Raw genomic sequence first — 27,397 nt, 5'->3', positions numbered from 1 at the left:
TGTTGCATTATTTGTTTCAGAGGAACAGATCTGTGATTCAACAGTCTTGTACAATTCACAGCACTCACCATAGCACATACCCTCCCCAATGTCTATCACCCAGGCACCCAATCCCTCCCACCCCCCACCACTCAAGCAACCCTCAGTTTGTTTCCTGAGATTAAGAATTCCTCATATCAGTGAGGTCATATGATACATGTCTTTCTCTGATTGACTTATTTCACTCAGCATAACACACTCCAGGTCCATCCACGTCGTTGCAAATGGCAAGATCTCATTCCTTTTGATGGCTGCGTAATATTCCATTGTGTATATATACCACTTCTTCTTTATCCATTCATCTGTCGATGGACATCTTGGCTCTTTCCACAGTTTGGCTATTGTAGACATTGCTGCTATAAACATTGGGGTGCACGTACCCCTTCGGATCCCTACATTTGTATCTTTGGGGTAAATACCCAGTAGCGCAATTGCTGGATCGTATGGTAGCTCTATTTTCAACTGAGGAACCTCCATACTGTTTTCCAGAGTGGTTGCACCAGCTTGTATTCCCACCAACTGTATAGGAGGGTTCCCCTTTCTCCACATCCCCGCCAACATCTGTCGTTTCCTGACTTGTTAATTTTAGCCATTTTGAGTGGTGTGAGGTAGTATCTCATTGAGGTTTTGATTTGGATTTCCCTGATGCCGAGCGATGTGGAGCACTTTTTCATGTGTGTGTTGGCCATTTGGATGTCTTCTTTGGAAAAATGTCTGTTCATGTCTTCTGCCCATTTCTTGATTGGATTATTTGTTCTTTGGGTGTTGAGTTTGATAAGTTCTTTATAGATTTTGGATACTAGCCCTTTATCTGATATGTCCTTTGCAAATATTTTCTCCCCCATTCTGTCGGTTGTCTTTTGGTTTTGTGGACTGTTTCTTTTGCTGTGCAAAAGCTTTTTATCTTGATGAAATCCCGATAGTTCATTTTTGCCCTGGCTTCCCTTGCCTTTGGCGATGTTTCTAGGAAGAAGTTGCTGCGGCTGAGGTCGAAGAGGTTGCTGCCTGTGTTCTCCTTTAGGATTTAGATGGACTCCTGTCTCACGTTTAGGTCTTTCCACCATTTGGAGTCTATTTTCGTGTGTGGTGTAAGGAAATGGTCCAGTTTCATTCTTCTGCATGTGGCTGTCCAATTTCCCCAACACCATTTGTTGAAGAGACTGTCTTTTTTCCATTGGACATTCTTTCCTGCTTTGTCAAAGATGAGTTGACCATAGAGTTGAGGGTCCATTTCTGGGCTCTCGATTCTGTTCCATTGATCTATGTGTCTGTTTTTGTGCCAGTACCATACTGTCTTGATGATGACAGCTTTGTAATAGAGCTGGAAGTCCGGAATTGTGATGCTGCCAGCTTTGCTTTTCTTTTTCAATATTCCTCTGGCTATTCGGGGTCTCTTCTGGTTCCATACAAATTTTAGGATTGTTTGTTCCATTTCTTTGAAAAAAGTGGATGGTATTTTGATGGGGATTGCATTGAATGTGTAGATTGCTCTAGGTAGCACTGACATCTTCACAATGTTTGTTCTTCCAATCCATGAGCATGGAATGTTTTTCCATTTCTTTGTGTCTTCTTCAATTTCTTTCCTGAGTATTTTATAGTTTTCTGAGTACAGATCCTTTGCCTCCTTGGTTAAATTTATTCCTAGGTATCTTATGGTTTTGGGTGCAATTGTAAATGGGATCGACTCCTTGATTTGTCTCTCTTCTGTCTTGTTGTTGGTGTATAGGAATGCCACTGATTTCTGTGTATTGATTTTATATCCTGCTACTTGACTGAATTCCTGTATGAGTTCTAGCAGTTTTGGGGTGGAGTCTTTTGGGTTTTCCACATACAGTATCATATCATCTGCAAAGAGTGAGAGTTTGACTTCCTCTTTGCCGATTTGGATGCCTTTGATTTCTTTTTGTTGTCTGATCGCTGTGGCTAGGACTTCTAATACTATGTTGAATAGCAGTGGTGAGAGTGGACATCCCTGCCGCGTTCCTGACCTTAGGGGAAAAGCTCTCAGCTTTTCCCCATTGAGAATGATATTCGCTGTAGGTTTTTCATAGATGGCTTTTATGATATTGAGGTATGTACCCTCTATCCCTATACTCTGAAGAGTTTTGATCAAGAAAGGATGCTGTACTTTGTCAAATGCTTTTTCTGCATCTATTGAGAGGATCATATGATTCTTGTTCTTTCTTTTGTTAATGTATTGTATCACGTTGATTGATTTGTGGATGTTGAACCAGCCTTGCAGCCCAGGGATAAATCCCACTTGGTCGTGGTGAATAATCCTTTTAATGTACTGTTGGATCCTATTGGCTAGTATTTTGGTGAGAATTTTTGCATCCATGTTCATCAAGGATATTGGTCTGTAATTCTCTTTTTTGATGGGGTCTTTGTCTGGTTTTGGGATCAAGGTAATGGTGGCCTCATAAAATGAGTTTGGAAGTTTCCCTTCCATTTCTATTTTTTGGAACAGTTTCAGGAGAATAGGTATTAATTCTTCTTGAAATGTCTGATAGAATTCCCCTGGGAAGCCATCTGGCCCTGGGCTTTTGTTTGTTGGGAGATTTTTTTTTTTAAGATTTTATTTATTTATTTCAGAGAGAGAGAGAATGAGAGATAGAAAGCACGAGAGGGAAGAGGGTCAGAGGGAGAAGCAGACTCCCCGCTGAGCAGGAAGCCCGATGCGGGACTCGATCCTGGGACTCCAGGATCACGACCTGAGCCGAAGGCAGTCGCTTAACCAACTGAGCCACCCAGGCGCCCCTGTTGGGAGATTTTTGATGACTGCTTCAATTTCCTTAGTGGTTATAGGTCTGTTCAGGTTTTCTATTTCTTCCTGGTTCAATTTTGGTAGTTGATACATCTCTAGGAATGCACCCATTTCTTCCAGGTTATCTAATTTGCTGGAATAGAGTTGCTCATAATATGTTCTTATAATTGTTTGTATTTCTTTGGTGTTGGTTGTGATCTCTCCTCTTTCATTCATGATTTTGTTGATTTGGGTCATTTCTCTTTTTGATAAGTCTGGCCAGGGGTTTATCAATCCTGTTAACTCTTTCAAAGAACCAGCTCCTAGTTTCGTTGATCTGTTCTACTGTTCTTTTGGTTTCGAGTTCATTGATTTCTGCTCTGATCTTTATTATTTCTCTTCTCCTGCTGGGTTTAGGCTTTATTTGCTGTTCTTTCTCCAGCTCCTTTAGGTATACAGTTAGGTTGTGTATTTGAGACCTTTCCTGTTTCTTGAGAAAGGCTTGTATTGCTATATACTTTCCTCTCAGGACTGCCTTTGCTGTATCCCAAAGATTTTGAACAGTTGTGTTTTCATTTTCATTGGTTTCCATGAATTTTTTTTTAATTCTTCTTTAATTTCCTAGTTGTCCCATTCATTCTTTAGTAGGATGCTCTTTAGCCCCCATGTATTTGAGTTCTTTCCGACTTTCCTCTTGTGATTGAGTTCTAGTTTCAAAGCCCTGTGGTCTGAAAATATGCAGGGAATGATCCCAGTCTTTTGGTACCAGTTGAGACCTGATTTGTGACCCAGGATGTGATCAATTCTGGAGAATGTTCCATGGGCACTAGAGAAGAATGTGTATTCTGTTGCTTTGGGATGGAATGTTCCGAATATGTCTGTGAAGTCCATTTGGTCCAGTGTGTCATTTAAAGTCTTTATTTCCTTGTTGATCTTTTGCTTAGATGATCTGTCCATTTCAGTTAGGGGGGTGTTAAAGTCCCCCACTATTATTGTATTGTTGTCAATGTTTCTTTGCTTTTGTTATTAATTGCCTTATATAATTGGCTGCTCCCACGTTAGGGGCATAGATATTTACAATTGTTAGATCTTCTTGTTGGATAGACCCTTTAAGTAGGATATAGTGTCCTTCTTCATCTCTTATTACAGTCTTTGTTTTAAAATCTAATTTGTCTGATATAAGGATTGCCACCCCAGCTTTCTTTTGGTGTCCATTAGCATGGTAAATGGTTTTCTACCCCCTCACTTTCAATGTCGGGGGTGTCTTTGGGTCTAAAATGAGTCTCTTGCGGACAGCAGATTGATGGGTCTTGTTTTTTAATCCAATCTGATAGCCTGTGTCTTTTGATTGGGGCATTGAGCCCATTTACATTCAGGGTAACTATTAAAAGGTATGAATTTAGTGCCATTGTATTGCCTGTAAGGTGACTGTGAATGTATATTGTCTGTGCACCTTTCTGATCTATGCTGCTTTTAGGCTCTCTTTTTGCTTAGAGTACCTCTTTCAATATTTCTTGTAGGGCTGGTTTTGTGTTTGCAAATTCCTTTAGATTTTGTTTGTCCTGGAAGCTTTTTATCTCTCCTTCTATTTTCAATGATAGCCTAGCTGGATATAGTATTCTTGGCTGCATATTTTTGTCTTTTAGTGCTCTGAAGATATCATGCCAGTCCTTTCTGGCCTGCCAGGTCTCTGTGGATAGGTCTGTGGCCAATCTAATGTTTCTACCATTGTAGGTTACATATCTCTTCTCCTGAGCTGCTTTCAGGATTTTCTCTTTGTCTCTGAGACTCGTAAGTTTTACTATTAGATGTCGGGGTGTTGACCTGTTTTTATTGATTTTGAGAGGGGGTCTCTGTGCCTCCTGGATTTTGATGCCTGTTTCCTTCCCCACATTAGGGAAGTTCTCTGCTATTATTTGCTCCAATATACCTTCTGCCCCTCTCTCTCTTTCTTCTTCTTCTGGGATCCCAATTATTCTAATGTTGTTTCGTCTTATCATATCGCTTCTCTCTCGAATTCTGCCCTCGTGATCCTGTAGTTGTTTCTCTCTCTTTTTCTCAGCCTCTTTATTTTCCATCATTTGGTCTTCTATATCGCTGATTCTCTCTTCTGCCTCATTTATCCTAGCAGTTAGTGCCCCCATTTTTGATTGCACTTCATTAATAGCCTTTTTGATTTCGACTTGGTTAGATTTTAGTTCTTTTATTTCTCCAGAAAGCATTTCTCTAATAACTTCCACGCTTTTTTCAAGCCCAGCTAGTATCTTTAAAGTCATGATTCTGAACTCTAGGTCTGACATCATACTAATGTCCGTATTGAGTAGGTCCCTGGCTGACGGTAGTACCTCTTGTTCTTCTTGCTGAGGTGATTTTCTTCATCTTGTCATTTTGTGTAGAGGAGAACAGATGAATGAGAGAACAGAATGCTAACTGGTTAACAACGTCTCCAGCAAATATACTCTATACAAATCAGAAAAGACCTGAAACCAGGGGACAAGAAAGGCAAAGAAAGAAGAGAAAAAAAAAAAAAAAGGAAAAAGGAAAAGATAAAAACAAACAAAAACAGAACAAAACAAAAAAAACCAGAATATGATCAAATATGATCAGGCTAGTGCATAGATCAGTGCCACACACTAGCTTTTGGGCATATTTTGGTCTGTTAGAAGAAAGTGCCTGCTAAAATTTTAAAGGAAGAAAGACTTATATATGTACAAAATAAGGGTTGATACAATGAAGTGATGGCAGATGAATGTAAAGATGAAAAGTATAAAAGATTTTATAGAAGGAATTGATAAGAAGTTGTTTTTAAAAAGAAAGAAGATTTAAAAAGAAAAAGAAAAAAGAAAAAAAAGAAAAAAAAGGGAGAGAATGTGATCAGGCAGGAGACTAGAAGAAAGCCATACACTAGTGATTTAGGGTATATTTTGATCTGTTAGAAGAAATGGTATCTCAAAATTTTAAAGAGAGAACAACTTATATGTATATGCCAAAAATAAGGGTAAGTACTATGAAGGGATAAAAATATGACTCTAAAAATGAAAAATAAAAAATGTTTTTTTTAAAAAAGGGATTGATAAGATGTTTGAAAAAGGGAAAAAGAAAAATTCTAAAAAAAAACAGTCAAAAAAATTAACTTTGAAAAACTAATGAATTATGGTAAAAAAGCCATGAATTCTATGTGCAGTATTCCCCTAGCGCTGGAGTTCTCCCGTTCTCCTTGATCGGTAAACTTGGTCTTGGCTTGGGGGCTGTTCCTGCTGATCTTCTGGGGGAGGGGCCTGTTGCCGTGGTTCCCAAATGTCTTTGCCGGAGGCTGAATTGCCCCGCCCTTGTGTGTCCGGACTAAGCAAGCTGCTCCGGTTTGCTCTCAGGAGCTTTTGTTTCCTGCAAGCTCTTGGTACAGCTTTGGAGGACCAGGGTGAAAATGGTGGCCTCCCAATCTCCACCCGGAGGAGCTGAGAACTCGGGGCCCTGCTCCTCAGTGAGCCCCCAGAGAAAAGCAGTCACTCCCGTCTCCCTGGTCTCTGGCCGCTCTCCGTGCTCACCCGGGCTGTGATCGAGCGTTTGTTATCTCTGGCACCCGACCCCGTGTGGAGTCTCCAAACCCAGCAGATCCCTGCGGTGCGCTCCCGCGCCGCTCCTCCCGGGGGAGGAAGGGGAGTCTCCCCAGCTCTGCTGCTTGTTGGGTCCCTGCTGGAGGAGCAGTGGCCTGACGGGGCCGCGGATCACAGTTTATGGCAACCCCGAGCTGAGAGCCCGCGCCTCGGCTCCGTCTCTGCAGCCGGCTTCCCCGCTCCGATCCCCGGGAGCTCTGCTGCACTCAGGCACCCCCGGTCTTTCTGTGACCCTGAGGGTCCTGAGACCACACTGTCCCGCGAGGGTTCCACCCCCTGCTTAGCCACTGGAGCTACGTCCCTCAGTGGAGCCGGCTTCTAAAATGTCCGATTTTGTGCTCCGCGGCTCTATCACTTGCCAGAAGCGGCCGGCGGAGGCCCCCTCCCCCGCCGTCTATCCTCCCGAATATCGCCTCGTATTCACTTCTCCGCACGTCCTGCCTTCCAGAAAGTGGTCGCTTTTCTGTTCAGAGTGTTGTTACTCTTCTTATCTTCGATCTCCTGTTGAGTTCGTAGGTGTTCGGAATGGTTTGATCCCTATTCAGCTGAATTCCTGAGACCAGACGAAAGCCAGGTCTCCTACTCCTCCGCCATCTTGCTCTGCCCCTCGAAAGATGGTAATTTTAAAAGTATTAGTTGAGCCTTGGATTCTGTGTGAAATAAATAAAAAGTGATATATCAAATTCATTCATTCTTTCACTCATTCATTCAACAAACATGTATTGTACTCCTGCTTTCTTTTTAAATTTTTGAGGCAGGGATGGGCAGAGGGAGAAAGAATCTCACGCAGACCCCACACTCAGCACGGAGCCCAGCCTCACAACCCTGAGATCATGACATGAGCCAAAGCCAAGAGTTGGATGCTTAACCGACTGAGCCACCCAGGGGCCCCTGTGCTCCTGTTTTCTATGACACCAAGCACTGAATGCCTGGGACACCAGAAACCGAGGTAGATAAGGGAGGGGTTCTAGCCTGCAGAGCCGAAGACACAGTTTCTTCTCCCCTCCCCCCCACAACCCCGGCTCCACCTCACTGATGGCCCCTTCCCCAGATGAGGTATCAAGGAGAGGTCAAGCTGACCTCTTAGTTTCAGGCCAGGATCTTTCCCAGACCCTCCCTTCTTTCCAGGGGACAGAATAACCTGGGAGGGGTTGAGAAATAGAAGTGAAACTTCATCAGATGGTCAGGTGCAGACCAGTACATTTTCCTGTTCTGAGACTGGAGCAAGAGTGGGTGGGCCCTGTGTAAGGGAGGGGTCCTGGGGCATGCTGAGTTTATTCCCCCAGAGGTGTCAAGACAAGCATTGTTCACTACACCTACACCCACCCTTGCTTGCTCCCTTGCAGGAAGGATGAACCTCAAGGCAGGCTGTTTTACTCAGCTGTTTGCAATTAACTCAGCAGGGGTCTGCAACTGTTTGTCAATGCACAGGTGAAACTGTCTGGGGTTTGGAGCCTAGCTGGGCTGCTTAGCAGCTGTGTAGCCTTTGCAGAACCTCTTTCCTCTGAGTTTTCCCTTCGTCATCCATCAAAAGAGAACAGTGAGACCTTCTAGGGCTGTTCATTCAGTCAGTCATTTTGGTCTTTTTTTTTTTTAATTCTTTATTGTAAAGTAAACATGGGCACAGAAAATCACACAGAACAAATGTATGGTTTAATGAGATATCTCACGGAAAGCAGCTTTGTAACCGTGACCAAAGTTAATAAATAGAACTTTGCAAGCACCCCCTTTCCCAACTCCCTCCAGGTGTCCCTTCCCCATCTGAGCCCCTTTATCACGCCCCCCCCTCAGTTAACTATTAGCCTGACTTTGTAATGACTTTCTTGCAGTACTTTGTTTTATCACCTAAGTATGTATCCCTAGATACTATTGTTTAAACTTGCCCACTAAAAAAAGACAACAAGGGGAGCCTGGGTGGCTCAGTCAGTTGAGCATCCAACTCTTGGTTTCAACCTCAGGTCATGATCTCAGGATCATGGAATTGGCCCCGCATTGGGCTCTGTGCTCAGTGGCGGTGGGGGGGGGGGGCACCTGCTTGAGATTCTCTCCCTCTACCCCTCCCCCCACTCATGTGCATGAGTGCTTGTGCTCTCTTTCAAACAAATAAATCTCTAAAAAAATAAATAAAATGATACATCTTTGAAGTCTCTTTTAATCCACAGGTCACCCTCTACTTTTTTTTAATTTTTCTTTTTCCTTACAAGCTATTTGTTGAAGGACTTCCATCTGACTTGTAGAGTTTCCCACAGCCTGGATTTTATTGACTTGGTCCTCACTGTGCAGTTCAGTGTGTTCCCCCATCCTCTGTGCTTCCTGCATGTTGGTGGCTGGGTCCAGTGGCTTGATCAGATTCATGTTCAATCCCTTTGGCTACATTGCCAGTGGCCTTGTGTTCTTCCATCTGATGGCACATAATGTTGGGTGGTCCCTCTTTCTGTTTTGGCAGGTGTTGATGCTCATTATCAGTGAGTCCATTCATTCATGGAGGGTTGCAAGTGGCAACATTCCAGTCTCATCCTTTCTTTTTCATTTTTCCATCGGAAGGAGACTGTTGGAAAAAAGACACCTCCCCTCATTGACTCTTTGTTACTCTGTGGTACAGTTCAGAGGGGACACAAGGCAGGGCACATGCTTCGTTCTTTCCCTTTATTTACCAGTTTTTAGGAGAACAAATTGGTTCTTTATCATCCTCCAAAGGAGAGCAATTGATTTCAATATCATTATGAATTCTAGGACTTAAACACACTTGATGGTTATAATCAACCACAAGTATTATTCTTTTTGAAGCTCAAATGCTCCCATTCCATTGTGCCAGTGAGTGCCTCTTCAAGTTGGCTCTTGAGTCCTTTCAAAATAACCCCAATGTCTCTGAAGCTGCCTTACTTCCTGTAAAACAGCATGTACCAGACTCACCTTGTCATTTTCTGCTCCAGACCTGGAATCGGCGTTTTCTCCAAGAAGAACTTTTATTGTTATTTTTAAAATGGAAAATGGTATTTCACAACCACTCTCTGGGTGCTAGAGATGTATATTCCTCATGGTTTCATTATGAATATATTTTATCACATACACCCTTCAGCCAGAAACCAAGAAGACAGAACCCTGTGTTCATACTGATAATTCCAGTTCATGTTTAGGATTTTTACTTAATGTTTTTTGTATTACATCTCTCCTTTCTTCCATCCTGAGAATTGGGCTCTGAGGGGTCTAAGGGATAATAGAATTAGAATATCTCATAATTGCTTATTTGCTTTATCCTATATTACACACACGATAGTATCAAAATTACAAAAGTAATACCACCACCAATGTACTTACTGAGACCAGTTAAAAACATTTTTTTCTTGGCCTATGCCCTCTGTATTTTTTTTAGAAAAGATTTGTTTATCTGAGAGAGAGAGCAGGGGAAGGGGCAGAGTGAGAGAACTGTCAAGCAGATGCCCTGCTGAGCATGGAGCCTGATCCCAGAACCCTGAGATCACGACCTGAGCTGAAGGCAGATGCTTAAGAGACTGAGCCACCCAGATGCCTCTGCTGTCTGTATTTTAATAGTGGTCTTATAGCTACATGTCAGAGCACCTGACCATTACCGCCTTTTGATCCCAGTTTAGCTTTAGTTTTACCAGTAACTGTATATTTCACATTCACTAGCTCCCCTTTGTCTTTCTAGTCATTTAGGCTGTCTGAAGCTTGTTCTCCGGTAGGTTCTTCAGGAAAGGCTCTTGAGAGGGGTGTCTGGGTGGCTCAGTCGGTTAAGCAGCTGACTCTTGATTTCAGCTTGGGTCATGATCTCGGCTTGGGTCATGATCTCAGGGTTGTGAGATGGAGCCCGCGTTGAGCTCTGTGCTCAGTGGGGAGTCTGCTTTCCCCTCTGCCCCTCCCCTCGCTTGTGTTCTCTCTGTCTCTCTCTCCCCTCTTTCAAATAAATAAATAAAGTCTTAAAAAAGGAAGAAAGGCTCATGAGAACAATATACTGAGTCTGTAACAATTTGTCTGAGTCTATTATACTTACAAGTCAGTTTGATGAACATAAATCGATTAACTTACATTTTTCTGTTTTGAATATCTTAAATACGTTACTTCATTTTCTCTTGCCATAAAGCATTACTCTTGAAAAACCTGTTAACAACCTAATTTATTTTCCTTATCAGTCAGTTATTAGTAGTATTTTTGCCTAGATGACCGAAGGATCTTTATCTCTTTCCTCAAAAACAGTAATTCTATTAAAATGTCTCTTTTTTTAAAGATTTTATTTATTTATTTGACAGAGAGAGTTAGCGAGAGCAGGGGAGTGGGAGAGGGAAAAGCAGTCTTCCCGCCGAGCAGGGAGCCCGATGCGGGGCTCGATCCCAGCACCCTGGGATCATGACCTGAGCCGAAGGCAGACACGTAACGACTGAGCCACCCAGGTGCCCCTCTATTAAAATGTCTTGAATATGTCTGATTATTTTGGGTTGGTATTTTCAGGTATGCAGTATGTTCTTCTAATATGTAATTTCAATTTTTGAACATTCTGATAAGTTTTCTTGAATTATAGTTTTTAGTATTTGTTCTGTTCCCTTGCTTTGATTTTCTTTTCAGGGACTCATTATTTGTGTGTTGGAACTTCTTTGTCTGATTTCAATATTTGTCCCTTTCTCTCAAATATTTAAAATATCTTTCTTCATTTCTTGTTGATTCAAACAGCATTTGTAAACAGCATTATCTTAAGGTTGAGTTAATTTGCTCTCATGTTCTTTCTATTTTAGACTTGGTTCCTGAAAAGATTTATATTGGGGCGCCTGGGTGGCTCAGTCGGTTAGGTGTCTGCCTTCGGCTCAGGTCATGATCCCGGGGTCCTGGGATCGAGCCCCACATCGGGCTCCCTGCTCCGCGGGAAGCCTGCTTCTCCCTCCCCCACACCCCCTGCTTGTGTTCCCTCTCTCACTGGGTCTCTCTCTGTCAAATAAATAAATAAAATATTAAAAAAATAAAAAGATTTATATCTTTGTATTTCTAATTCTTCCTTGACTTTTGCCACTTTATAAGATTTTTCTAATTCCATTTTATGTTGTTCTTTCATCTCTTGCATAATTAAAAAATGCCTTTTAGATAATTTTGAAATAGAAGGTTATGGATTTGATCTGTCCCCAAGCAATGTCTTACTGGAATGTGTTTACTTTTTGTAGAGATGCTATTTTGCTCTTGATTCTTCTTTGGCTTAAACTTAATTTGTATGGGATCTGACCTCAAGACTTTTCTGTTGTTTGCTCTTGTGTGAAATTAGTCTTCCTAAACCTGAAGATGTTCGGGTGGGCATTTCTAACCTCATGAGCTCCCTCTCTTGTTTTCACATGGTGTCCACAGATATGTGGCTGGCGTTTTGAAGTTTCTGGCTCAATTTCCTTCTTCAACTTTTATCTGGATCTTCTCCTTCCTTCCTCTTGATTGTCTTGATTGATCCTCCTCCATTTTGATCCTGTTCCAAGTAATTTGCCCCTCAGTAGGGAACCCTGTCCTGGAAGGGAATCCAAGTGGGTCAGTTTGTAGGGCTGAAGAGCTCCAGCCCCTCAGTTCTTCTGGAGGACTCTTGACCTCACCTACTATGGGACAGGGCAAGACCTCTCGCAGTCCTGGTTGCTCTTCTCAGATTCTTTTCATGCTTTTCTTAGGCTCATCAGATACCCCCTTGCTTCCCTCTGCTGGCCAGCAGATAGGGTGCCAAGGGCCAGAGGCCAACCCTGGAACGTGCCCCCCACCCCCCGTCCCCGGGGGCATCTAGATAACATGCAGTTAGCTACTGGAGGTTGTGCTCCCCCACTCATCTTTTGGTGTTCGTGGGGACACCTTTGCCACCTAATTTTGAAGCAAATGTCTGGGGGTTTTGTTTTTCCTGATTTGCCCTGCTTCTTTCTTTCTTTAAGTAGGCTCCATGCCCAACATGGGGCTTGAACTCACAGCGCTGAGACCAAGAGGTGCAGACTCCACTGACTGAGCCAGCCAGGCGCCCTGCCCTGCTTATTTTTATGTGGAAATTTGGAGAGATTAAAAAATGATGCTGGCATTGCTACTATCCCCAGCCAGTTCACTATTTTTAATGCCAGGTCGCATGCTGGGCCACAGGGAAGATATGAAATAATAAATGCGTAAAAAAGTATGTAAGGTACCTGGCTATCTTAAGTGTCCTGTAAACTAGCTGCCCTTCTCTTCTGCTGTCCTGTGACCAAGCCATTCAACTTGTGCAGGCTTGATCTCTGGTTCTGGTGCCTGGTTCAGGGGATGGGGTAGTGCAGGCCCTCAGACAGGCAGCCCTGAGGCTTGGTGACTCTCTGGACTTTGTGCCCTTGCTCCACCCTGCTGGGACTCCTCTGGGCATTTGCTCCTAGAATGGGTTTTGGAGAAAAGAAGAGAAAGACCTCTACACCTGCCACCCCCACACCCCATAAAAGGGATGGTCCCGGGGACTGAGAAGTCGGCTGTGGGCCTGCCCCGCCATCTGCTGGCCATTTGTGTAATTGCAGAGAAAAGCCACTTTAAATTCAGTGGTGGGAGCGTCATGCCCAACCCCCAACCCTGGCCAATAAGGTAGGTTAATCCTTTCTTCCCCTAGATGAAAAGGAAGTATTTATGTTGATGTGATGTCCATAAAGGGAAATAAAATGAAAGTTTTTGCACATGTTCTCACTGCCTAGACAAGTATGACTTAAAAAAAACAACAACAATACAACACTCCATAAATAAAAGTGGGTATTTATTCTATGGGGCTGGGCTGATGGGTCCTGCCCTTCTGGTTTCTGAAAAGGGGTCCAGAGACCCTGGGTGGTTACAAAGAAAGGCAACAAGGGAGAAGGAGCTCAGCTTCTACAGTCCAAAAGACTTTGGTTTGAACCCTACTTCCCCAGTCATGAGCTGGGAGGGGTGGGCAAGTTAATTCACCTGTGTTTTTGAATCCACATGTGCTAGGTGTGACAACGCCCTCTGCCCCCACATCCCCCAATACATGTCTATGTCATAATCTCTGGGACCTGTGAATATGTTATCTCTCCTGGAGAAAAGAACTTTGTAGATGTGCTTAAGGTTACATATCTTGAAATTGGGAAACGATCCTAAATGACCCTGGTGGGCCCAATCTCATCGCACGAGTCCTTAAAAGCAGAGACTCTTTCCTGGCTTCAGTCAGGGCAACGGGACATTGCTGGCTTTGACGATGGAGGAAAGGGGCCAGGAGCCAAGGCATGTGGGCACCCCCTAGAGGTTGGAAGAGGCAGGGAAATGGGTTCTCCCCTGGAGCCTCCAGAAGGGATCCAGCCCTGCCGAAACCTCGATGTCAACCCATGGGACCTGTGTTGGACTCCTGACCTCCAGAACTGTAAGGCAATAAAATTGTGTCGTTTTAGCCACCAAGTTCGTGGTGATTTGTTCCTGCAGCGATAAGGAATGAATACACTGTAACGTGGGGTATTTACAGCACCCACTCAGTAGGTTGGTAGGGAGAATGAGATACCACTGTGGGAAGTATGGGATGCCTTCTGGGAAGATATCCGTTTATTCTTTTACTTATTCCAGTTACTTTCTGAGCACCTGCTATGTGCTAGGCGCTGTGCTCAGTGCAGGGCTTATATGGGTGAACAAGGCACCTTCTTTTCTGGAGCTTCCTGGTTAGGAGGGCACAGGACAGTAAAAGATCACGAGCATCCACGGCGTGGGATTATAATCAGCAGGCATGTGATGAAGGGGTTATGCATGCGGGCAGCTGTGAGCATGCAGCTGGGAACCTGCCCGACCTCAGGCCTCGGACCTCGGGCTTCCAACCAGGCTCTCTCCAGGTTGCAGCTAGTCCTTCCTCACCTTTCCATACAGCCTGGTCTGCCTGACTGGGGAAGGGGATGCCAAGGGCTGGAAGTGAGGCCAGAGACAGTATCCCAGTGGCCATCAGATGAATCGGTGCTGGTTCAGAGATGGAGAGCCTCACGTAGGGCCCTCCTGTGCTGGTGCATAGGGTGTAGGGGTCTGAGGCCAATGAGACCAGGGCTGCCTGGAATAGTGGGCAGAGAAGACGGTAGGCCTTGGGGTGTGGCCACTGACTTCTAGGCTTCTGTCTACCTCCCTAGGGCTGAGCTGCCGGGTCCCCTGCTGGGCCACAGGGAAGACCACCACTGTTTGTGGGAGTGAAGCTGGGCTAGGTTCAAGGCCTTAGGGCCCCAGGGGAAGGGACAGAAACCAGGGCAGGGAGTAGGTATCCTTTGTTGGACTCTGGAAGTCCTCACTGGCGTGAACCTCCTCATGTTGACTCCTGGGTTTTCCTGGGCTGTCCGGTAGCCCTGCCCTACGCTTCCAAAGTGATGGAGCAGAACAGGTTCCTTTGGAGCAGACTCTCAGGGACACAGGAGATTCTCTGTGCGTCAGCTGACTGTAGTATCTTATCCAGCTAAAGGGTTTTTGTGATGGGCCCAGGGGGACCCAGAATGAATGACACAGCTGAGACACGCTGTGGAATCACAAGGCACCGTCTGGAGGCAGATCTGAGAGTCTCAGTGGACCCTCAGTCAGTGAGAGACCCGGGCCAGGAACTGTGCTTCCACCTGGTGGCAGATTTTGAAACTGCTTCTGGATCAGATGCCCTGGCTCCTGGGGTGTGACTTTCTGTTCAGCCTTGCTCAGCTGAGCTCAGCTCCTGACAGAGTAGACAGTAGAGTGCCCAGTGAATGAATCTGGTAAGGCCTAACCACGGAATCTCTTTCACCCTTCGGTAGTCTAATATTGTCCAGGTTTCACCACAGCTCTGAGAATCAGGGGCAATTGCAGAAAAGGGGCTGTCACCCCTCATCCCCCAAACTCCCATCCCCTGCTTCCCACCACCATGGTCTCAAGGTCTCCCTCACACCTGACACTCTAGAAACCTCTAATATGGAGTTTATGCATGCTCCTAGAGCCATGCTTAGGGGATATAACACATGATGGGGATCAACAGGAAATATGGTGCTGGTTAACTCCAGGTTTTCCCATGTACCTGCTCACAGACTGGGCACTGTGCAAATGCTTGAATGGCAGCATGAGCCCTCCTCCCAGGCACCACCTATCTTTAGGTTAGGTATTAAACCATGGGCAGGCCACATGGTATAGTCACGGTAGGGGGTGGGGAGGTGAGGGGGCAAGGGTGGGTGGGGGAGGTGGGTGCTACCAACCCCTACCAAACTGAAAGCCACAGTACTCAGCTGAAGTCCTGAACTCAGGCTTGCAAAGGTTGGCTTGTTTACGAAACAAGTGACTTAAAAAAATTATTTGAAACCCATTAAGTATGTCTCCAAGCAGTTGTCTCTCTTGGACAAATTATAGATGGAAAGAGAAGAAAGAATGAGGTCTACAGAAACGCGGGAAACATTTTGGCCAATGTTTTCCAGAACCTTAACTTGGCTTCAGCCAGGGTAAATGAAGTAGTAAATGAATGTGTTTTTGTATAAATTTTTCATTAATAGAAACTTGTTTTTTCACTCCCATCAAAATGATGTTGAAATGTCTTTGAAAGAATACGGTCACATACCTCAGGGGAGCTCAAACATGCGTGCACTTTGAGACGCATGCGCTTGGAGGATGTTGGCCGTTTGTAGGAGTGAAAATTTGGAAACCTATCAAGTGTCATCAGCGGGACAAAGATAAATACACTGCAGTGCATGTGGCCGATGCCAATGGTATGACAGCCTCCTTGGTTCAAGCAAATGGTTCTATGTATTGACATGTAAACATCTTAAGAGCAATAAGGAGCTACAAAGTTGCACAAGCATATTTTCAGTATATCAGTTATGGGTTGATAAATGTGTGTAGCAAAAAGTGAAAACGTGGGTGTGTGACACATTGGTTTGCCAATGAAAAAAATGAATGTCTCTCTGCCTGGGTAAGGCCCGGCCATCTTTCAGATCTCAGCTCCATACCTCACTTTTCCAGGGAAGACTCCCCGGACCCCCAGGCCAGGTAGGCACCCGGATGTCTGGTTTTAGAACCCATACTTATCCTTCACATCTTTTGTCACTGCTGTGTATTTATTTGTGTGATCATTTGATTAACTTTCATCTTCCTCACAAAGTTCATTCAGGCAGGGATCCTGGCCACCTTCAACATGGCATCCCCAGTACCTGGCCCAGCACCAAGTGCACAGAGAGCACCTAAGAAGTAAGTTTGTGATTTCTCTTCCCCTGTTAGAGCTTCAGGAGACCCGGGGGGGGGGGGGAGTGTCTGTTTTCTTTCTCCCTGAATCCCTCAAGGCTTAGCGATTAGGAGGGAAGGCTGTAAATGTAAGGCTCAAATCCTGGCCAGCTGTGTGACTTTGGGCAAGTAACTTTGTGTCTCTGGGCCTCAGTGTCTTCATTTGTGAAAAGGATAACAATCCCTTCTTTGGAGTGTTGTTAGACTTCAATGATATGAAAACAACTAATCGAAGTGTGGGGGGCAGAGTGGGGGTGGGTCGGGGGCGGCCTGGAGGATGCGCTGCCCTCCGGGGCCTGCTGGGCCATCCCCAATACTACCACCAGGTGGCGGTATGATCATTCGCAAAGGTGACGCTCAGCCCATCAGCTCTCCAAGCTTCCGAGGGGTCTCCAGACCCCCTCCCACGCGGAATCCTGTTTGTAGAGGTTTCCAGGTGGCCAGCCAGCCTTTGTTGTAACCTCTCAGTGCTGAGGAGCTCACTATCCCAGGCTGGAGACCCTGGCAGGGTAGGTCTCCCAAAGCCTCTGGCCTCTGGGTGGGGGCCTGCCAGACCCGAGGGGACTGGGGAGTCCAGATGCAAAGTTGTGGACAGCTGGGGGTGGGGACTAGGGTGCGACCCATCAGATGCCTGGGGTGCAAAGTTGAAGGACTCACTCTCAGGCTTGTGCATGTGTGGAGTCTGACCACCGCGGGTGGCCTTATAAGGACAGCTCGGGGCCAGGCTGTGGGCCAGCCCCAGAGCCTTAGGGCTGCCAGTCCTCTGCCCATCCACAGTGGTATAGAGTTCTCACGAGTTGCCAGGCTGCGGTGACTCACGTGCTTCCCTGAAGAGCCTTAGCTGATAAGAACTATTATTACTGTCATTTTCAGGTAAGAAAATCGACACAGAGACACATTCAACTTGCACATAGGAAGTGGCCAAGCAGGACTGGCCTGAGCCCTGCTGTTTGGCTCTGGATGCCGCCTCTCGCCCAGAGCCTCCCCTGCTGTGTAACCTGTCGTCCCTGCCTCCTGTGACCGAGCCCCCTTCCACCCATCATGTATTTATTGATCAGTCTCTCCATCCCAGCACCGTGCCAGTGGGGGCCGGGGGGCGGGGGGGAGCGAGGCCAGACCCCGCCCCTGCGGACTTTACAGGCTGTCAAGTTGAGTCCATTGTCCCTAGGACATCGCTCGACCTTGGAGTATGGGCACAAGAGCCCTGGCTTTCTGGGGTTTTGGGGAGGATGGTGTGACTCAAACCTATGAGAGCCATGGCTGGTCACACAGGGAAGTGGGGGGCTGTCCCCACGTGAAGCTCCCTCCAACCCACACCACCTTGATCCCTGGAGCCGGGGTGGGGGAGGGGCTGGCTGTCAAGTGGAGAGTGGGAGAAGCAGCCCTTCAGGCCCCGATGCTCCCGGCCTTGAGTCTTGGCTTTGGCACCGTAACTGTCCTAGACGCAGGATTTCGGGCACGCCTTGCTGAGTTCTTCCTCTGCAAACCAGGAATGACGAATATCATCCTTGTGGTGTCCTTGTGGTTGTTATATGAAGTAACAAGGTTGAGCGCTTGGCACAGGAGAGGGGTCTTTGTAAAAATCTCATTTCCTGTCCTCAAGAGGAATCAGAAGTCCACACAAACCCAGGGATCAGCACATCTGGAGTTTTGGCATCTTGCCTTCTCCCAAGGAAGGCGTGGGCCCGAGAGGCTACTTCTTTTGCTTCCTCTCTTTGTTCCTTGAGAAAGAAGGGTGTACTTCCCAGCTGCCGTGCAGGGGGCTCCATGTTGGGTGTCCCGGTGCCCCACGGAGGGCTCTGTCTGGTCTCTGGTCACCCAGGGCACTTTGAGAGTCAGTTGGTAGGTGGGGGGCACTGGGGCTTCCTCTCTGCACCCTGAGACCTCCCCAGAAACTAGAGGGCTGGCGGGGAGCGGGGGGCCGAGTGGCTGTCAAGTGGCTGGGAAGCCCTGTCTGACCCAGCCTCCTCCAAGGTCTAGGGGTGTCCTGGCTCCCTCTCCATCTCCTCCCCTCCCCTCCCTTCCTCTGCCCTGCTGCTCTGGATGCCTCTGCTGTTCCTATCCAGAGGCCAGGGACCAGAATGCGGGCAGCAGGACAGTGAGCAGGGGCTGCTCAGGACTCTGGCTAGCGGGTGACGTCACCCCTCCCCTTCCACTAACTCCCCGACAAGGTCATGGTGCCCGGAGCCTCATATCATGGTCAGCCAATGTTAATGCCTCTCCACCGGGTGCTTCCATGCACATTACCCCCGACACCGTAGTCACAACTGCCCCTCCATTTCAGAGATAGGGAAACTAAGTCTCAGCAGCAAGGTGAGACGGTACCCTACCAAGGTCTTGCAGCAAGATGTCGGAGTCCAGCAGAGATTCCTGCCCAGTTCTGCCTGCCCCTCCCCCTCCCCCTCCCCCTCCCCATCCCCCTCCCCATCCCCCTCCCCATCCCCCTCCTCCCCTTCCCCCTCCTCCTCCCCTCCCCCACCTGCTCCTCCAGCACTTAATTTTAATGGCCCTTTGATTGCACGCTTCTTTTCCAGGAGAGACTAATCATTATTAATGAATTTGGGCTGCTCCAGTGGGGCTGGTTGTAGGTAGCAGGAGGAGCAAGGGGGCAGGCAGTGGGCATCTCCCTTTGGGCCAGAGAACCCCACAAAGTAACCTCTAGCTCTTTGCTTCTCTTCCCAGTTAAATCAGACCCTTGGCTGGGAAGGGTGCTGGAGTCTTAATGCCTGTCTCCCCCCGCCCCCTGCTTGTGGCCTTTATACCGGAGAGGGGGTGGCTCACTAAAGACTGGTCTGGGCGCCCCCACCATCCAGCAGCACCCCCTCGGCCTGGGGGGCACATGGGCGGCTGCAGTGGGGCTCCCCTTCTCACCCCACAACACGGGGCTGTTCTCTTGGCAGCAACAGATTTTGGGAAGGCTCACATGGTTTGCGATTTGTTTTCCAACATTAGAAGGAGAGAAATAATCCTAGTGGGGAAACAAAACAAACCAAAATGGAAAACATTGAGTAACAAAACCCCAACTTCTCTTCGGATCTTTCAGTCCTGAGCCCTATCCTGGCTCTGCGTGGACTTCCTGGGTCACATGGAGCCCTCCTGGTGGGCTCTTCAGCCAGCCCCAAAGCCCTCTGAGCCTCGGTTTCTTTAGCCGTGTGTCAAACGGGGATTACACTGTACCCCCGGGTTTGGGAGGCAATCGATGAGATGGGGAGATGGATGCGTTTTGCAAATGAGGCCTTACGATAATAATTTTATCATAGGCAAGAGGCGGACGTGCTCACCCACACGCCCCCACATCACTAATGGGGCCTCCCTCTGAAGGTGCTTCTTGCTTCTTGAGACGGCGTGATTACTCGGTGGGCTCTGTGTAATTATTTAATCAAGCCCGATCAAGTCCTCAGCTTGGAGCTGCGTGGCTGACCAGAGCCCGTCCTCCCCGCCTCCCCCAGCAGGTGCAATCAGTTAGAGCTGCTGAGAGGGAGCCAGACCTCAGGCTTCTTTTGTAAAACCGCTGGGGGTGTGGGAAGGAGGGGCCCGGGTCACCTTGGAGCTTGCTGGCTGAAGAGGGCCAAGGGGCTTGTGCGGCCCCTTACTTCAATTTGAGGACATCGAGGACCAGAGAGGACTCCCACAGCACCTCAGCCAGACCTGGCTTCTGGGGTTCCCTCCCTACCACCCCTTCTTCCTTCCTTCCTTCCTCCCTTCCTCCCTGCCTCCCTTCCTCCTTTCCTCTCCTGTCATTGGCAAACATGCCGATAAAACATCAGGTGACGGTCCCCCGTGATCCTCCCCTACGCCCACTCCCCAGAGGCAACCCCAGCTCCTTGTCTAGGAACTTGCCATCCAGACTTCTCTCTATGCCCCCGGAAACTTACCTAAATTCCTCTAGAAATATTAGGTTAGGTGTTTGCTTTTGCTCACATAAACATTCCTGATGCCATCTAGACCAGTGGTTCTCACTCAGGGGTGACTTTACCCCCCAGGGGACCTCTGGCAGTGTCTAGAGACATTTTTTTTGCCATCATGACATATAGGGCAACAGCTCCTGGCATTCAAGGTAGAGGCTGGGGTGCTGCCTAACATCCTGCAGTGCACAGGATGGCCCCACAGCAGGGAATTATCCGGCCCCAAATGTCAGCAGTGATGAGGTTGAGAAACCTGCTCTAGAATTTCCTCAACTTGCTTTTCTTCTGAAAGCAATGTATCATGCACATCTTGGCAGGTTAGTAGATATCTCTTCCCTCTTTTTACTCCAGCAAAGTCTGACGGTATCACTGTCCACTTGCCTAATTCTGTCTTGACAGCTTTCAGAGTGCTTCTGATGTTTTTGGATTAATGGAACACCCTGGTTCACACAGCCTGTGTGAGTGGAGTGGTTCCTTCTTTAGACGCTGGGAGGGTGATGGCTTTGCCAAAGTGCTGGTTGTTGGTTGGTAGACTTCCAAGTCCTCATCTGAAACTTCTGCGTGCAAGAAGCATGGCTTACACTTACTTCAAATTTAATTTTATTTTCAATTTTAGCTACACCGTGTTCTTCCACAAAGGCTGTGCCGACTTAGCTTCTGACTTTTCCCACCACAAACCCAAAGTTTCAGGAAAGATAACAATAAAAAAGTTTGTAATTAATAAAGCTGTTATTTCCCCAAGAGGACTAAAAGGAACCTGACCCTCTCAGGGTGGATGGGAACCTAGCCTTGACACCCCCGTGACAGCCCCTGCTGCCATGGACCCTCACGGAAGAGCCGTTCAGGCTCTGTGTAGCCCCTGGGGGAAGGCCAGGGGCAGGATGGGGGGGCCCCATTTTACAGATAAGGCTTGGCAAGGTTGAATGGTTTGCCCACCGGCTCTGGGAAGTCACGGCCTCCTGAAGATCCCAGGGGGAGGCCCTCAGGATCCAGGGACACATAGTGGGTGGAGAACAGGTGGGCAGAGTGAGGCTGGCCATGGTTATGGACCCTCGGATTTCTTTCTCTTTTTTTAAAAGATTTTATTTATCTATTAGAGAGAGCGAGAGCGAGAGCGAGCTGGGGGAGGGGCAGAGGGAGAGGGGCAAGCAGACACCCCCCGCCCCCGACTGCGGAGCCCAACACAGGACCCCATCCCACAACCCTGAGATCGTGACCTGAGCTGAAACCAAGAGTGGACGCTCAACCGACTGAGCCACCCAGGCGCCCCTGGGCCCTGGGCTTTCTTGCAGGTCTCGTCAGCTGCACACCCTACCAGCTCCCTCACGGCCCTGGGCATGGGGCTGCCAGATTTGGCAGGACATCCATGCAATATTTGGGACATTCCTGCACTAAACAATTATTCATTGTTTTTCTGAGATTCAGACTTGTGTTTTACCTGCAACCCCACCTGGGGCAACAAGCAAGGGGGGAAGGGGGGTCCTCTGGCAGTGCCCCACTAGCCTGAGATCTCCTCTTTGGGCTGTTGGCTTTTCATCTTTCCTCTCCCCAAACCATCAGTGCCCTACGGATCTTGCCTTAAGGCTCCCTTTCCCTCCAGAGAGCCAGGAGGAAGATGGGGAAGCAGATCGGCTTGCTGCACTTCTTCTTCAGGGACAAGGTGTAAATGGCTGGGACCAGGCAGCCCTTCCATTTCACCCCTCTCCCTTTCTCCTCCTCCCCCTTCTCTCAGAGCCTCGACACCTGAGTCTGGGAGCCCCGTCTTGCTTGTGCGTGCGTGGCGAGGCTAGCAGCAGAGGGCGGTGGGCACGTCCAGGGCAGTACCGATGGCCACGCTGACCCCACCTCCCCACGTTGTCCATACTCAGAGCCAGCGGCCACTGCAAGTGTAATTAGTTAATAAATCACCCCGGGTGATAAATAGAATGATAGATGCAGGTTTCACTTGATCACTTTTTTATTAAGGAGAAATAAATCAGCACCACATTGTTGCCATAAACCTTTCAGACTGGTCAGATCCTGGCTGGTAGAAGCTGATTAACATGGCCACATGTAGGGACCATTTATAGCTGATCATTGAGATCAATCAATCCCTGTCATTTTCCCTCCTTGGAGGAGATGGCAGAAGCCAGATGCTGTGCCATCATTCACTCTCCCCCCCCCCCCCCCACGTCCTGCTGCATGGGCGGTGGGGGGAGAGAGTGTGTGCCCGGATTATAATTCTAGCTGTACCACTCACCAGCTGTGTGAGCCCCGGGGGGGAGGGGCTGTGGCCCCGTCTCTGAGCCTCCCTAACAGGAGGTGGGCAGCCATAGTTATAGTTTGTCTAGTTGGTATAGGTTGGTTATAGTTAGTGTAGTTGGCATACGTAGTTGTTCTGGGAATCCGAAAGAGCCGTGGGTCTTCCTTCATGGTCTTAGGACCCCTGTACATACTTAAAAATTAGTGAGGATTCCCAAAGAGCTTCTGCTTATGTGGTCTGTATCTATCAATATTTACTGTATTAGAAATTAAAACGGAAAGTTAGACAAATGTGCACTTATAATAACAATAACCAACCTATTACATTGTCAGTGTAAATCACATTTTCGACAGAAAATATCTCTATTTTCCCAAACAAGGAAAATCTGAGAAAAGTGGCATTTTCTTATGTTTTTGCAAATTTAAAAATTTCCGGCTTACCAGGAGACCGCTAGGTTCTCATATCTGCTTCTGCATTTGATCTGTTGTGATAAGTTATTTTGGTTTAAACGCATGAAGAATGCCTCTTTCAAATACGCAGTTGGGAAAGGGAGGGTGTTTTAGTAACCTTTTCAGGGGATTATGGCTTCTTCACCTAAGTAGCCTTTGGAAGTTCCCACTGTACACTTGTGAGTGAAGAAAAGTAGAAGGACAACATCTTAGTATGAATAGGAAACTAGGCTTGACCTTGTGGACGCCCTGAAGAGATCTCAGGAACCCCTAGGGGTTCCCAGACCACACTTTGAGAACCACTGGGATGAGGCCAGAAGGAGAAGGGGTTGGATGCAAGAGTGGTACTCCTGTCCCTGGCCGCTGTTGTGGCTGATCTTGGAGAGTCTGCTTTCCTCTCCCACAGCCCACCTATCCTCTATGGAGGTGGTGCTGGACGTCTTCCAGGTCCCCCCAGGGTCACTGTCCACTTTCTCCCCTGCTCTAACCCTGGGCAGCTGACCCGTTAGGGACTGCATTCATGGACCTTCTTGCCATCCATTTCCTGGGCGGGTTCAACCTGTGAGAAGTTCTGGCTGGAGACTGGAAGGTGGGAAGAGCAGGACGCTGGGGCATTTATTTCTCCAACGTCTTCCCTACCGTGGTGGTGACAGGAGCCATGGCTGCTGCCAGTTTCCCCTTCCTCCTTCCTGTCCCAGTAACTGCTCCCCTTCTCTTGTCCCTTGGCTCTCCCCACTGCTGCCATCCTTGGGGCATGGTGCTATCCTGGTTGGTCTTCCGGTACCCTGCTCGCTTAAAAAAAAAATTATACTCCCCTCAATTACCATACCTGTTCCCTGTGGGATACCAACTGATGCACAGTTTTCTGGGAAAACCTCCTTTTCTGGATAAAACTGAAGAAAATGCTCAGAAGGAGGACGAGAATAACCCCACCCCATCCAAGTACCTAGGCTTTCTAGTTTACAAAGCACCTCCCCAGATGTCATTTCATGAGCTCCTAGGAAGAACCTCTGGGAGGCCAGGCTGTGGAAACCAGGCTCAGACGGGACAGATCTGTCCAAGGCCACATGGTGGGGGAAATGGTCTTGTGGTTGGTCCAGGACACCCTTGTGACCTAGAGCAATTCCAGGAGTTGTGTGGGTCTGATGGAGGAGCTGTGCTTGCCCCTTATCCCTCCAGCTCTGCTTCTACTTGTCCTGGAGCCCCCCGTCCAAGCCCCTCACCTCATGTCCTGCAACCACGGCAGGGATGCCTCCTTCCTGCTGGGTGCACCTTAGCTGGGTGCCCCACCTTTAGCTCTGCCCCCTTGCATGTCCCAGAAGAGCCTGAAGTTCCCTGCTCTTGACCAAACGCCACCCCTTTTTATGATTTCCTGCTTTTGCTCATGTTCTTTCTTTTGTCTGGTGGACTTCTCCCACCTGCTCTCCCTGCACAAACATGTGCTCATTTTTTCTCTTCCAGAAAGTCTCCTCTGACAGCAGCTCTTTCCTACAGAACTCACTCTTCCCTCCCAGGTGCTCCCATTGCTCCATGCATATCTTGGGTGTGTCAGCACTGCACTGTGTTATAGGCACCCCCCCCACCTTCTCATGATGCCCAACTCCCTCGCCTACCAAGTGTGTATATCAGTTAGCTCCTGCTGTGTAACAAACCATTCTCAAACTTAGCAGCTTAAAACAACAACTATTGATCTAACTCATAATTCTGTGGGTCAGCTTATGGTTGGCTGATCCTGGCTAGGTTTGACCGAGCATTTCTCCTCCTTTCAACGGGGAGCCCCTTCCATGTCAGCTGATTGTTGGTTCATCTAGAATGGCCTTGGTTGGGATGGCTCATTTTCGTTCTCTGTGGTCTCTCCTCCCCCAGCAGGCGACGCTGAACTAGTTTTAGTGGTGGCTGAGCAGTGTTCTAAGAGAAGAGGTAGAAGCATGCAAGGCTGCTTGAGGTCTGACTCCGGACGGGCGTGATGTCACTTTCCAGCACATTTTGTTGGGCAAAGTATGTCTCAAGGCCAGCCTAGATTCCAGGAGTGGAGAAATGGACTTCATCCCTTGTTGGGAGTGGCTATAAGGTCACATTGTGAGGGATGTGGATATAAGGAAGGGGGGATTGGGACCACATTTGGCAATAAATCTATCACAACTTTGGTCATCCACACAATGTTTGTTCTTAGCACTAAAATGCTCTCTACATGCTACAGAGAAGCAACATCACTGTATGAAATTCATGCTGTGTATTATTATTCTACACTAGCATCTTAGGTGTAATAATTGAAGTAAATATCTTTTATATAAACATGAACATTCAAAACAAAAAACTGGGGCCTCATTTGCAACAAATGAGAAATAATACTTTTAAGATTCCAGTGCACATGGGTAATTTTTATAGTCCAAACTCTTGACCACGACCTACAAGGCTCTACGTGGACTGGACCTGCCAGCTTCTTTATCTTTAGTCTGCACCATGTTCCAGCCACACTGGCCTTTTCTTCAGTACCTTGTCCTTAAAATGTTTCCTCCAGCCACAGGGTCTTTGCACGTGCTGCTTTCCTACTCTAAGAACACTCTTTAGTATTTCCATGAACTAATGTCTCCCCTTTCTTCATATTTCAACTCAACCTTTTCCCATCTTTCCTGACTAGGTTGAATCCTCCTATTCATAGTCTTTCAGGATACTCCATTCTGCTTCTTACTGTTGCAATTTTTAATTTGTATTTATTTACCAAACACTTAACATGGAGCTTCCCAGGCATTGTTCCCAGTGTGCTGTAAATATTAAATCATCTCATCCTTAACACCACTATAAGGTAAGTACTGGCATGAGCTCCATTTTACAGATGAGGAAGCTGTGGCACCAAGAGGCTGAGTGACTTAGTCATGCTCACCCAGCTTTGACATGCTGAAGCAGGGATGTAGACTCAGGAAGTCTGGCTCCCCTACCCCTCCTGTCCCCCCTACCCCTCCTGTCCCCCCCAACTATTCTGTGACTATTTTGATGTACATCTGTTTCTCCAAGCACAGTATGCCTCCCATGAAGGCAGAGACCACATGCATCGGCTTACTATTTTGCAGCCTCAGGCACACATGAGATGCTCAAGAAACATTTGTGGAAGGAAAGAACTGGAGACATGAGTTGCTTCAAGCCACCGATGAGCAGAACTGGGCTAGAGCCTCTGAATGGCAGGGTTGTGGTGCTTCTGCATCTGATCTGTCCCTTGAGGAGTCCTCGCCATGCCCCGGGGACCCTCCCACAGCCTCCTCTTTGCAGAACCTTGGGACCCCGGGAATCTCCTTTTCCATGCATGTCTCCGGCAGCTGCTTTCTCTGCAGTGGCCCCAGGGACATTTCCACTATGCTGATCCACCCTGGCTTTGCAGTCACCCCTGGATGAATGACCCTGCAAAGAGTGCAGTTTTCTTTCCCTCTTGCCCTAACTTTGATTTGATCAGGCCAAATCTGAAATGATGTGTGAAAGTAATGATATTTTGTAATTAAATCTCTGGTGACGGCCACCGCAATTTGTGCTACATGCATTGTTCATAAGGAAAAAACGCATCAATTCATTTTCTGACTGGCTACTCTAGGGACTGGCAATTAGGAGCAGCTCATCTCTTGTTGCCTCGCATATTAAAGAGCTACTGAAATGCAAAGAGAATTTGGGAGGGTTTTTTTTTTTTTTCCCTCCCTCTCAACCTTCTAATAATGTTAGCTTAATTAGGGAGGCTCAGTGATAAAGGGAAAGTTTTGGATGATTTGAGCATATTGCGGTGGAAGGAAAAGAAAGAGTGAATAAAGAGAGGTGAAGGTGTCCAGCAGGGCCTGAGAGTGAAAAGATTGGGAATGTTCTATCCTGAAGGGCTTGATTTTGCCAGAGCAGGGCTGGCTGGCTGACTGGGGCTAAGGACAAGGGCATTCTAAGCCCAGTGCCGTTCCCTTCAGCTTCTGGTTGGACCTTTTCTCTTGGCATTCCTGGTTTTGCAATCAGGAGTCAGACTGTATCCTCATTTCTGGCCCTCCCTCACCCCTGCCAGGAGGTCTGTTCCTCTAACCTGGTTACTGCATGTGCTCTGGACCAAGGTGCTGAAAGACTCCTTTTTGTCCTTTTAAAATAACTTTTGAGAATAGTCTGAAGCTCATAGAAAAACTGAGTGGGACATACAGACTTCCCACATCCCGGTTAAAAGGAAGCCTCTCTCAACATCAACATCCGTCCCGAGACTGGTACAT

General features: G+C 47.4%; 1 long non-coding RNA gene across 1 annotated transcript in view; it reads left to right on the top strand.

Moving 5' to 3' along the window:
• Positions 1 to 18,923, top strand: part of LOC113936909 — a 41,359-nt gene extending 22,436 nt beyond the window's left edge. The window contains exons 2-3 of the long non-coding RNA XR_003524412.1: positions 16,457 to 16,542; positions 17,449 to 18,923. This is a non-coding gene — a long non-coding RNA (uncharacterized LOC113936909). The remainder of the gene's footprint in view (positions 1 to 16,456; positions 16,543 to 17,448) is intronic.
• The last annotated feature ends 8,474 nt before the right edge of the window (positions 18,924 to 27,397 follow it).

This window comes from Zalophus californianus, chromosome 8, assembly GCF_009762305.2.
Source record: "Zalophus californianus isolate mZalCal1 chromosome 8, mZalCal1.pri.v2, whole genome shotgun sequence".
Lineage (NCBI taxonomy): Eukaryota > Metazoa > Chordata > Mammalia > Carnivora > Otariidae > Zalophus > Zalophus californianus.
Note: the sequence above shows the minus strand (reverse complement) of the source record. Positions and strands in the feature narration are given on the sequence as shown.